The sequence below is a fragment of the Dermochelys coriacea genome, chromosome 1 (genome assembly GCF_009764565.3).
Source record: "Dermochelys coriacea isolate rDerCor1 chromosome 1, rDerCor1.pri.v4, whole genome shotgun sequence".
Taxonomy (NCBI): Eukaryota; Metazoa; Chordata; order Testudines; family Dermochelyidae; genus Dermochelys; species Dermochelys coriacea.
Window position 1 is genome coordinate 323042207 of NC_050068.2, and position 13478 is coordinate 323055684.

A 13478-nucleotide genomic window follows, 5' to 3' on the forward strand; every position below is an offset into this window, starting at 1 on the left:
TCATGTTGAATAGCACCTGACTGCAAAAGTATCCTGAATTACTTCAAAGGTGCTATTTGTGGAGTACAGCTCTATTCTGTACCCAACTATTCAGCAGCATAAAGGCACATTCTGTGAAACCAATCTCTAGATCATCTATTTAAAAATTAGTACATAGTATTGCAAAGCTTTTTCAAGCTAAACTGCATGTCTTTATATGACTGCTGTTCGGTCATTATTAGTTGAAACATTATTTGCTGAGCACATGAAAAGGTGACAAATAATGGTTTGACGTTTATAATCTAAGGGCCCAATCCTGCCAATAACATTACTCAAGTATGTAGTCCAGTACACCGACCCAGCGCTGCTTATATAAGTAAAATAACTTACTGGTCTAAATATTTACAGGATCAAACACAAGGACAGTAGACAGGATGCACTGAGAAGCCCAGAAGAATCAATAATTTATACTGCTGAAGTGTGTGGGATTGATCCAAAGCCCATTGGAATCATTTGGAAGACTGCCATTGACTGCAGATGGGCTTTGGATCAGGCCCTGTGTGTGTAATTTGGCTCACTTCCAGGCAGTGGAGAAGGAGTGAGTCTTTAGAGGAGCTTGAATGTGGGGAAGTAGTTAACTGGGATGAGGACTGCACTGCATGTGCAGAAGGTACTGTGGGAAAAGGCACAAGAGACAGATGTGGAAGTGGGAAATGAATGGGTACAAAGCTGACATAGCTGGCAGAGCAGTAGTCCTGTAGTATTGCACAATTCATCCTTCACTATTCAGGGTTTTACTGCTGGTTATGTCCACTAGTACAATGATCTGAAATCCAGAGATATCATTATGAGGAAAGAGAATACAGCCCTAGGTAGAATTTTAATTTTCTTATGCTAAATCTGTTTCCCAAAATGATCCTTAGTAAGTTTGTTCTCAGCTCTAATTGTAAAGAGCCAAAACCAAACAAGAGCTGAGATAGGTTCAAACCAAACACTGAAACTGAACATCCCTACGCTTTCAGAAAGTTTGGATCAAGTCTCAACTTTGTGGATCAGCCCAGTCTCAGTGGTGGAGGGGAGGGGGATGGGGTGGGATGGGGTCAGGGGATGAGCTTCAGATTTAGATCTGGAATAGTTCATCAACTTTAATGAGTTATTCCTGATTTACTCCAGTGTAACTGAGATGAGAATCACTCCCAAGGTAGTTTATATCAATGTCAATCTTCAAAAAAAAAAAGAGAGAGAGAGAGAGAGAGAGAGAGAGAGAGAGAGAGAGAGAGGGCAGTTTCTTGATATACGGGGCTAAATCCTGGCCCCAAGAAAGGCAGTGATACTTTTGCCATTGACTTCTGTGGGGCCAGGATTTTACCCATAGACCAGGGGTAGGCAACCTATGGCATGCGAGCTGATTTTCAGTGGCACTCACACTGCCCAGGTTCTAGCCACCAGTCTGGGGGGCTCTGCATTTTAATTTAATTTTAAATGAAGCTTCTTAAACATTTTTAAAACCTTATTTACTTTACATACAACAATAATTTAGTTATATATTATAGACTTATAGAAAGAGACCTTCTAAAAATGTTAAAATGTATTACTGGCATGCGAAACCTTAAATTAGAGTGAATAAATGAAGACTCGGCGCATCACTTCTGAAAGGTTGTCGACCCCTGCCATAGACTATAGAGACACAATTGTGTGTGTGTGTCTCTCCTTTTGTTATTCTTGGCTTTCACATTTACCAGTCCTCTGACAGTGTCTACACCCCTAGAATCCATCCTCTTCATTCCAGAGGGCTGGCGTGGTCATTTTCTCTGCTGCATTGCTGTATGATTTTTTTCATAAAGTTGGAAGAAAGATTTTTGCAATGTTTTAATTTGTAGATGAAACATACCCAGAGCTAATGCAAAATTCTCCACTCCAGTCTGAGAGCTAGATTTATGCCTGATGGAGTCAGTGAAGTCATGAATTTGGCTCTGTGTATCATGTCGACAGGCATAAATTTTCCTCCAGGTATCTCTGATCCCCAGTATAGATCTCTGGTGCATGTTCTGCACTACTCCTGTATATGAAATGAGTGGAAAATATAAACTAGATACCTGCAGAGTAAATTGGAAAGGAAAAATTTCCTTTTACAGGTTGCACATCACATACTCTTTGTTCATTTTGTTGGACATGGTCTTACTTGCCTCTGCAAAGAGCATCACTCACTTCTAAACAGGTATCAACAAGATTGGAATTGCTAGAACAGTCACTTTCCTTGCTTACTGTAACTGTATACCACCAACTCCTTGTAGTGGCTATTCACTCAGTCTATCAATGTTTAACTTGGAGGCCTGATGAGATTCTAATGGAATTCTAATCTTTTTTAGTGTTATATAGAACTTTAAGAGTCCTGCTTTAGAGATTTTATTGCTTGGTTATCTCTCCCCTGAGTGTTCACGTTACTTAGGCTTACTGCCAACCAATGCAAAGTTCAGAAGGAGTGAAGACTTCACACTAATGGAGTAGATTTTAAAAATGGATATTTATTGCTCTGGGAGGATTTCCTCCTTTTATTTTTATGGTTGCTTTGTTTGTTGTGCAAATTGTTTCAGTACCATCATCAGAGCCATTTTTCAGTTGTATATTTGTTAGAGGAAGAAGAGGCATTTTTTTGTATAATGTTTAAGATGTAAAGGAGATTTGTACACAAATGGTTCTCCTTCTTCAAGAAAACTGGTCACGGGGGATTTCTTTTTGAAAGAATTTTGATGCTCTATTCCTTGTTGTTTCTCCTTTCCATTAAAATACTGCAAGAATGTACTTCTTAGACCTACAGTTGCAGTCAACTTACCAAACTGCCCGTAGCTCAGGTGAAGCAGTTACAGATACTGAGTGAAATATTAATATGTATCCAGAGCATAATGAAAAAGAAAAAGTGAAAAAAGCAATTCAGTGCAGACCTGCTGGTTCATGCTAACTCTTGTTTAACATTTCCAGTTAAAACAGTCATAGAACGATACAATATTCTGAGGGATCTGAAGTATCTAATTTAAGCTTTTAGCTCCTTGTTTTTTTTTTCAATGTCATTACATTGTTGTTTATAGAAAAGTAGCTGACCTTATGCATTGTCATTGTCAAGTTAACTAACCAAACCCGGAGCTTTTCTGCAGACTCATTCGTTGATTCAAATTAGTATACACTTTGATAATCAAAAGCTAGTGTTTCTGCTTACAATTTATTTGCAATTAATGATTGCAATGAGGTGGATGAGGCTTTCTTCCGGCAACTCACGGAAGCTACTAGATCGCATGCCCTGATTCTCATGGGTGACTTTAATTTTCCTGATATCTGCTGGGAGAGCAATACAGCGGTGCATAGACAATCCAGGAAGTTTTTGGAAAGCGTAGGGGACAATTTCCTGGTGCAAGTGCTAGGGGAGCCAACTAGGGGGAGCGCTTTTCTTGACCTGCTGCTCACAAACCGGGTAGAATTAGTGGGGGAAGCAAAAGTGGATGGGAATCTGGGAGGCAGTGACCATGAGTTGGTTGAGTTCAGGATCCTGACGCAGGGAAGAAAGGTAAGCAGCAGGATACAGACCCTGGACTTCAGGAAAGCAGACTTTGACTCCCTCAGGGAACAGATGGCCAGGATCCCCTGGGGGACTAACATGAAAGGGAAGGGAGTCCAGGAGAGCTGGCTGTATTTCAAGGAATCCCTGTTGAGGTTACAGGGACAAACCATCCCGATGAGTCGAAAGAATAGTAAATATGGCAGGCGACCAGCTTGGCTTAATGGTGAAATCCTAGCGGATCTTAAACATAAAAAAGAAGCTTACAAGAAGTGGAAGGTTGGACATATGACCAGGGAAGAGTATAAAAATATTGCTCGGGCATGTAGGAAAGATATCAGGAGGGCCAAATCGCACCTGGAGCTGCAGCTAGCAAGAGATGTCAAGAGTAACAAGAAGGGTTTCTTCAGGTATGTTGGCAACAAGAAGAAAGCCAAGGAAAGTGTGGGCCCCTTACTGAATGAGGGAGGCAAGCTAGTGACAGAGGATGTGGAAAAAGCTAATGTACTCAATGCTTTTTTTGCCTCTGTTTTCACTAACAAGGTCAGCTCCCAGACTGCTGTGCTGGGCATCACAAAATGGGGAAGAGATGGCCAGCCCTCTGTAGAGATAGAGGTGGTTAGGGACTATTTAGAAAAGCTGGACGTGCACAAGTCCATGGGGCCGGACGAATTGCATCCGAGAGTGCTGAGGGAATTGGCGGCTGTGATTGCAGAGCCCTTGGCCATTATCTTTGAAAACTCGTGGCGAACGGGGGAAGTCCCGGATGACTGGAAAAAGGCTAATGTAGTGCCCATCTTTAAAAAAGGGAAGAAGGAGGATCCTGGGAACTACAGGCCGGTCAGCCTCACCTCAGTCCCTGGAAAAATCATGGAGCAGGTCCTCAAAGAATCAATCCTGAAGCACTTAGAGGAGAGGAAAGTGATCAGGAACAGTCAGCATGGATTCACCAAGGGAAGGTCATGCCTGACTAATCTAATCGCCTTTTATGATGAGATTACTGGTTCTGTGGATGAAGGGAAAGCAGTGGATGTATTGTTTCTTGACTTTAGCAAAGCTTTTGACACGGTCTCCCACAGCATTCTTGTCAGCAAGTTAAGGAAGTATGGGCTGGATGAATGCACTATAAGGTGGGTAGAAAGCTGGCTAGATTGTCGGGCTCAACGGGTAGTGATCAATGGCTCCATGTCTAGTTGGCAGCCGGTGTCAAGTGGAGTGCCCCAGGGGTCGGTCCTGGGGCCCGTTTTGTTCAATATCTTCATAAATGATCTGGAGGATGGTGTGGATTGCACTCTCAGCAAATTTGCGGATGATACTAAACTGGGAGGAGTGGTAGATACGCTGGAGGGGAGGGATAGGATACAGAAGGACCTAGACAAATTGGAAGATTGGGCCAAAAGAAATCTAATGAGGTTCAATAAGGATAAGTGCAGGGTCCTGCACTTAGGATGGAAGAATCCAATGCACCGCTACAGACTAGGGACCGAATGGCTCGGCAGCAGTTCTGCGGAAAAGGACCTAGGGGTGACAGTGGACGAGAAGCTGGATATGAGTCAGCAGTGTGCCCTTGTTGCCAAGAAGGCCAATGGCATTTTGGGATGTATAAGTAGGGGCATAGCGAGCAGATCGAGGGACGTGATCGTTCCCCTCTATTCGACACTGGTGAGGCCTCATCTGGAGTACTGTGTCCAGTTTTGGGCCCCACACTACAAGAAGGATGTGGATAAATTGGAAAGAGTACAGCGAAGGGCAACAAAAATGATTAGGGGTCTAGAGCACATGACTTATGAGGAGAGGCTGAGGGAGCTGGGATTGTTTAGTCTGCAGAAGAGAAGAATGAGGGGGGATTTGATAGCTGCTTTCAACTACCTGAAAGGGGGTTTCAAAGAGGATGGCTCTAGACTGTTCTCAATGGTAGCAGATGACAGAACGAGGAGTAATGGTCTCAAGTTGCAATGGGGGAGGTTTAGATTGGATATTAGGAAAAACTTTTTCACTAAGAGGGTGGTGAAACACTGGAATGCGTTACCTAGGGAGGTGGTAGAATCTCCTTCCTTAGAGGTTTTTAAGGTCAGGCTTGACAAAGCCCTGGCTAGGATGATTTAACTGGGACTTGGTCCTGCTTTGAGCAGGGGGTTGGACTAGATGACCTTCTGGGGTCCCTTCCAACCCTGATATTCTATGATTCTATGATTCTATGATTAAGGATTTATTCTCTCAATTTTCAAAGAACTAATTTCTCCATGGTTTGTTTCTTTTAATTTTTACCATCATCATTATTATTTGTTTCTTTAAATCCTTTAGCACTTACCATATCTTACAGAGAGATAGATCTGGTAAGACAATCAGTAATTACTTGATTTGGTTATAGAGTAGAACCCTTCAGTAGGAGGTCAAAAAAAAGCACTTTGACTAGGCAGTGACATTTCCTTCTCTTTTCTTTTCTGCTTGTTGTTATAACATTTCCATTGCCACATATCAGAATACTTTATTGTATTAACACAAATGCAGAATTATTTTAAGTTTTATCAGAAAATGTATTTACTATGCATTGAAGAATCATAGAAATGTAGGGTTGGAATGGATCATAGAATCATAGAATCATAGAATATCAGGGTTGGAAGGGACCCCAGAAGGTCATCTAGTCCAACCCCCTGCTCAAAGCAGGACCAAGTCCCAGTTAAATCATCCTAGCCAGGGCTTTGTCAAGCCTGACCTTAAAAACCTCTAAGGAAGGAGATTCTACCACCTCCCTAGGTAACGCATTCCAGTGTTTCACCACCCTCTTAGTGAAAAAGTTTTTCCTAATATCCAATCTAAACCTCCCCCATTGCAACTTGAGACCATTACTCCTCGTTCTGTCATCTGCTACCATTGAGAACAGTCTAGAGCCATCCTCTTTGAAACCCCCTTTCAGGTAGTTGAAAGCAGCTATCAAATCCCCCCTCATTCTTCTCTTCTGCAGACTAAACAATCCCAGCTCCCTCAGCCTCTCCTCATAAGTCATGTGCTCTAGACCCCTAATCATTTTTGTTGCCCTTCGCTGTACTCTTTCCAATTTATCCACATCCTTCCTGTAGTGTGGGGCCCAAAACTGGACACAGTACTCCAGATGAGGCCTCACCAGTGTCGAATAGAGGGGAACGATCACGTCCCTCGATCTGCTCGCTATGCCCCTACTTATACATCCCAAAATGCCATTGGCCTTCTTGGCAACAAGGGCACACTGCTGACTCATATCCAGCTTCTCGTCCACTGTCACCCCTAGGTCCTTTTCCGCAGAACTGCTGCCGAGCCATTCGGTCCCTAGTCTGTAGCGGTGCATTGGATTCTTCCATCCTAAGTGCAGGACCCTGCATTTATCCTTATTGAACCTCATTAGATTTCTTTTGGCCCAATCCTCCAATTTGTCTAGGTCCTTCTGTATCCTATCCCTCCCCTCCAGCGTATCTACCACTCCTCCCAGTTTAGTATCATCCGCAAATTTGCTGAGAGTGCAATCCACACCATCCTCCAGATCATTTATGAAGATATTGAACAAAACGGGCCCCAGGACCGACCCCTGGGGCACTCCACTTGACACCGGCTGCCAACTAGACATGGAGCCATTGATCACTACCCGTTGAGCCCGACAATCTAGCCAGCTTTCTACCCACCTTATAGTGCATTCATCCAGCCCATACTTCCTTAACTTGCTGACAAGAATGCTGTGGGAGACCGTGTCAAAAGCTTTGCTAAAGTCAAGGAACAATACATCCACTGCTTTCCCTTCATCCACAGAACCAGTAATCTCATCATAAAAGGCGATTAGATTAGTCAGACATGACCTTCCCTTGGTGAATCCATGCTGACTGTTCCTGATCACTTTCCTCTCCTCTAAGTGCTTCAGGATTGATTCTTTGAGGACCTGCTCCATGATTTTTCCAGGGACTGAGGTGAGGCTGACCGGCCTGTAGTTCCCAGGATCCTCCTTCTTCCCTTTTTTAAAGATGGGCACTACATTAGCCTTTTTCCAGTCATCCGGGACTTCCCCCGTTCGCCACGAGTTTTCAAAGATAATGGCCAAGGGCTCTGCAATCACAGCCGCCAATTCCTTCAGCACTCTCGGATGCAATTCGTCCGGCCCCATGGACTTGTGCACGTCCAGCTTTTCTAAATAGTCCCTAACCACCTCTATCTCTACAGAGGGCTGGCCATCTCTTCCCCGTTTTGTGTTGCCCAGCACAGCAGTCTGGGAGCTGACCTTGTTAGTGAAAACAGAGGCAAAAAAAGCATTGAGTACATTAGCTTTTTCCACATCCTCTGTCACTAGCTTGCCTCCCTCATTCAGTAAGGGGCCCACACTTTCCTTGGCTTTCTTCTTGTTGCCAACATACCTGAAGAAACCCTTCTTGTTACTCTTGACATCTCTTGCTAGCTGCAGCTCCAGGTGCGATTTGGCCCTCCTGATATCTTTCCTACATGCCCGAGCAATATTTTTATACTCTTCCCTGGTCATATGTCCAACCTTCCACTTCTTGTAAGCTTCTTTTTTATGTTTAAGATCCGCTAGGATTTCACCATTAAGCCAAGCTGGTCGCCTGCCATATTTACTATTCTTTCGACTCATCGGGATGGTTTGTCCCTGTAACCTCAACAGGATCTCGAGAAGTCATCAAGTCCAGCCCCCTGCTCTGAGGACCTATTCCAGTACTTAACTATCCTTATAGTTAGAAAGCTTTTCCTATTATCTAACCTAAATCTCCCTTGCTGCTGATTAAGCCCATTGCTTCTGGTACTATCTTCAGTGGACATGGAGAACAATTGATTACTGTCCTCTTTATAACAGCCCTTCACATATTTGAAGACTTTTATCAGGTTCTCCCTTCAGTCATCTTTTCTCAGGACTAAATATGCCAGGTTTTTTTTAGAACTCTTCCTCACAGGTCAGGTTTTCTAAACCTATTATCATTTTTGTTGCTCTTCTCTGGACTATGTCAAGATTGTCCACATCTTTCCTAAAGTGTGGCACCCAGAATTGGACACAGTACTGCATCTGAGGCCTCACCAGTGCCAAGTAGAGCAGAACAATTACCTCCCATGTATGACATACAACCCTCCTGTTAATACATCCCAGAATGATATTGGACTTTTCTGCAACTGCATCACACTGTTAACTCTTATTTAATTTGTGATACACTTTAGCCCTCAACAGTACTACCACTAGCCAGTTAGTCCCCATTTTTTAGTTATGCATTTCATATTTTGTTCCAAAGTGAAGTACTTTTCACTGTGTTTATTGAATTCCATCTTTTTGATTTCAAACCATTTCTCTAAGGGTATGTTTACACTGAAATTAGACACCCACGTCTGGCCCATGCCAACTGACTCAGGCTTGCTCAGCTCAGGCTAAGGGCTGTTTAATTGCATTATAGATGTTTGGGCTTGGGCTGGAACTGGGCTCTAGGACCCTGAGAAGTGGGAGAGTCCCAAGCCTGAACATGTACACTGCAGTTAAACAGCTCCATGAGCCCTAGCGCCATGAGCACAAGTCGGCTGGCATGTCTAACTGCAGTGTACACATAACCTAAATGGTCACGGTTGTTTTTGAATTCTCATCCTTCCCTCCAAAGTGCAAGCAGCCTCTTCCAGTTTGGTATCATTTGCAAATTTTATAAGCATACTTTCCATTCCATTATCCAAGTCATTAAGGAAAATATTGAATAGTACAAGACCCAGGACTGACCTCTGCAGGATCACTCTAGATACCCCCTTCCACTCTCCCAGTTTGACAGTGAACCATTAATAACTATTTTTTGAATAGGTCTTTCAACCAGTTGTGCACTCACCTTATAGAAATTTCATCTAGACTCCATGTCCCTAGTTTGCTTAGTAGAAAGTCATGTGGGATAGTGTCAAAAGCCTTATTAAAATCAAGATATATATCATGTGTATTGCTTTCTCCCATCCACTAGGCCAGTTACTCTGTCAAAGAAGGAAATTAGGTTGGTTTGGCTTGATTTGTTCTTAAAAAATACATTCTAACTATTCCGTATAACCTTATAATCCTCTAGGTGTTTGCAAATTGATTGACTTATAGTGGACTGGTTGCTGGCTCTTATTAAAGATTTCTCAAAGTCCAAAAGTCTGCATGAGGGATGATAGCCACGCATAAGGCAGAATTATCCAAAGGTGAACACTCTAGGTTTCATTGTGGAAAAAGACTCGGTTACATGTTATGAGGACTAAAGGTCACCGTAGCATTACACCTCCTGCCTGGATTTCACGGAGCTGTGATACATAAGAAGTATGTTCAGGGAGTCCCCAAATACGAACAATATAGAAAATATTAAATTACTTTAATAGAGAAAAGGTCGGGGGTAGATTGGCTGAGTCATAAACCAGACTATTAAACTATAAGTACAGGCTGTGGCAGCCGTTCCTCATTACAGTGCAGATCCCCTAGTTCTCTCATCAACACTGCAGATCTCTAATTTCAGACAAGATCACTCTTCCGCTTGTTTATTAAATGGTTTTACATTTGTCTGCTATAAATAGGAATTATACTTGTATCTAACCTAGCAATCTACTGTGTCTATGCACTCTTGCTTTATAGAAGAATAAAGAAGGATTAATGAATGCAGCCTTAGACTCTTATATTATGAGACCCCTCTGTATTGCCATGGTGTTCCAACAGCATGTCAGAATGGAAACAATCCCCCCTGTTTGTCGGTGTCATGTCTGTTTGTGTTCAGCTCTGCACCTTGTTTGCTTTTGTCAAGTGTATCGTTCTCTTTTCAGCAGGCCTTGAGGATTCCACTCCATTTGGAGTTGGAGATTTATATTGTTAAATATCCTATTCCTTTTAAAATGGGGCAAGCCCCTGCTTAGTCTTTTATGTAGAAAATGTGTCATTCTAATTCTTGAAGCATTTCAGTACACAAGAGGGGTGAGTTGTCTTTGGGTAGATCTATCCAGATTGCAGAAGCGAGCCTCCCTGCCTAGGTCAACAGAGTTGGGTAAGCGAGGCTCCCGCTAATGCCCTAAAAATAGCTCTGTGGACAGTGCTTTCAAGTTGCAACTCAGGCTGGACCTTGGGCTCTGATTGTTGGGGTGGAGAGGCAGCCTGTGGTTATAAATTTCAGATTGATAGCAGTGTTAGTCTGTATCAGCAAAAATAACAAGGAGTCCTTGTGGCACCTTAGAGACTAACAAATTTATTTGGGCATAAGCCTTCGTGGGTTAGAACCCACTTCATCAGATGCATGGAGTGAAAATACAGGAGCAGGTATAAATACATGAAAGAATGGGGGTTGCTTTACCAAGTGTGAGGTCAGTCTAACAAGATAAATCAATTGACAGCAGGAAACCAAGGGAGGAAAAATAACTTTTGAAGTGGTAAGAGAGTGGCCCATTACAGTCAGTTGACAAGAATGTGTGAGTAACAGTAGAGAGAAATTAGTATTGGGGAAATTAAGTTTAGGTTTTGTAATGACCCAACCACTCCCAGTTAATTGATTTATCTCATTAGACTGACCTCACACTTGGTAAAGCAACCCCCATCCTTTCATGTATTTATAGCTGCTCCTGTATTTTCACTCCATGCATCTGATGAAGTGGGTTCAAACCCACGAAAGCTTATGCCCAGATAAATTTGTTAGTCTCTAAGGTGCCACAAGGGCTCCTCGTTATTTTTGTGGTTATAAAGCAACTCACCAGTAAATGCATTCCTTAATGTCTTCTTTGTAAACTTGTTTGTTTGATTATTTTGTTTCTTCATATTCAGCACCGCACCTGAAAGTTGTTTTCTCACCAAGTACACAGATTTATAGTAATTTCTTATGAGGGAACCATGTTGTGTATCTCTGTAATCTACCTGACCTCCTTGCTTGGCTAATGCTGGGTATCCATTCAGATAATCTTGTCTAAATTGGTGTCCACAGATGGTAGTGGGAAATAGGAAGGGATTTTTCAAGGGTTTGTTTCAGAATTCTAATAATAACTTGATAAAATGAGAGTTTAGGAACTTGGGCCCTGCTTCAGAAAAGCACATGCTTAAAGTTAAGCTCTAGCTTAAGTGCTTTCCTCAGCAGTGATGGCTTTTCTGAATTGGGACCTTGATTTTTATCTTCTGGTTGAGGGATTGTCGCTTTTGCTGTTTCTAGATTTGTGTGAAATATTCCTTTTTAGGGAAAACCTTTTTAGGGTTTTACCTGGACAGTCTGGGTTTTGGCTTTTGTGTCTGGGTGCCATTTCGGGTTGCCAGGTGCCCAGTTTTCAACTGGAATGTCCAGTCAAAAAGGGGACCTATGAGTATTCGGTCAGATGTCCTGACCTGACACCAAAAGTTTGGTTACCCCAGGGTGGGGAGAGATGCCAGGTCATTAACCCATGCCAGCCCCTTCTCAGCTGCGGCCACCTCCTACTTGCAGGCAGGCTCCTTGTCAGGCTGCAGCAGCTCCCATCCCAGCCCCGGGTAGAAGGAGAGAGGTGGAGACGATCAAGTGAGCGGCAGGGGCAAGGGGGAGAAGAGGAGGAAGCGACGGGCAGGGCCTTGGGGGAAGAGGCAGAGTATAATTCCAATTTTTACAAATATTTGGCAACCGTGGAACAGAGTTCTTTGGTTAAATCTAACGTGCCTCACAACAGTCACTTTTTAAGACACCAACTTTCTGATTGTTTCCAAGCAGACGCCTACAGATACCTGTTTTAGGCAGCTGTTTGATAACTCCTATTATAATCAGCAATATAGGCACTGACTGAGCTAAATTCAGATATGATGTTGTAGGCTGTACTGGAGCTGTATCCTCTTATACGGGTCTGAATTTGACTTGCTGAGTGATAATGGTATAATTATGTATGCTGCTGCGTTTTGTATGTGTGAAAGACATAGTTCCTTAAATATTGTTTTGAATTCTTTAGGAATGCACTTACAAAGTTTTCCTTTTGGGTTGAAGTAATGTAATTATATAGACCTGTGACTAGTATTTATGCAAATATTATAGTGTTGGAAACTTCTTTTGTCAGTTGGGTTGTGCCATACAGCTTTGCTCTATGTTTAATTATCTGGCACTGTTTCTGGGATTAATTTAATTTTATAAACCCACTTTAGTTTCTATGAACACTTTTTACATGCAGGATCTGGGTAGATATAATCAAGCATAACAACAGCAGTTACCTCACAACCCACATTCTGATAAATTTTAAATAATTAACACAGAGAGAGAACTCGTTTTCCGTAGAACAGTTAATTCTGTAGCATCCTTTGCGTCAGCCTCTGCAGATTTTGTACGTATAAAGGGGCTCAAGAATGTCTCCTACAGACCTTGTAAACTGCAAACTCACGAAGCATTTTTGAAAATCTTGACCAACTTTTAATGCATGTGCAAAAGTTGTTAGAGCTAAGGTTGTATGTACAAACTTACCTTTGTTATTTCCTGAATTTTGAGTGTTTAGGATCTTTATATAGGGCAGGGGTGGGGTTTGGTAGGGAATAAAATTACAGCATTTGAAGATAAAAAACTTAAGGAGTTTGTAAATCAGTATACATGTCTCTTAGCAACTGAATGACTTGACTGTATAGTTGTTTGGAAAGCAAGGTAAATGTCTGTAGGACACTCTGGAAAAAAAAAAAGGAAGCGCTATGCATGTCACCTGTATCCTGCCCATTCTTTATATAAATGCACACACTTTAAAAATATTATATTCCTGGCTCAGTTGTGCGTTGTCAGTGACACCTGCAGTAAAACTGAATTCCATTAAAGGGGAAATGCAACACTTATCTATTTACACCATTCACAGTCGGGAGTGAACATTTGATCCTGGGTAGTTGAAAACAATATCAAATGCTGTAACCATTGACACATTTTTTAGCTGACAGGAGGTGTTCAGGTTTTTACATGACAACGTCACCTTTTTCCTGATATATCTATCACCAGTTCTGAAAGCAGCCTAGAAATCTAAAAATTAG

At 42.3% G+C, this 13478-nt stretch overlaps 1 protein-coding gene across 1 annotated transcript in view; it reads left to right on the plus strand.

Moving 5' to 3' along the window:
* CELSR1 (cadherin EGF LAG seven-pass G-type receptor 1) overlaps positions 1-13478 on the plus strand; it is a 292313-nt gene that overhangs the window by 154474 nt on the left and 124361 nt on the right.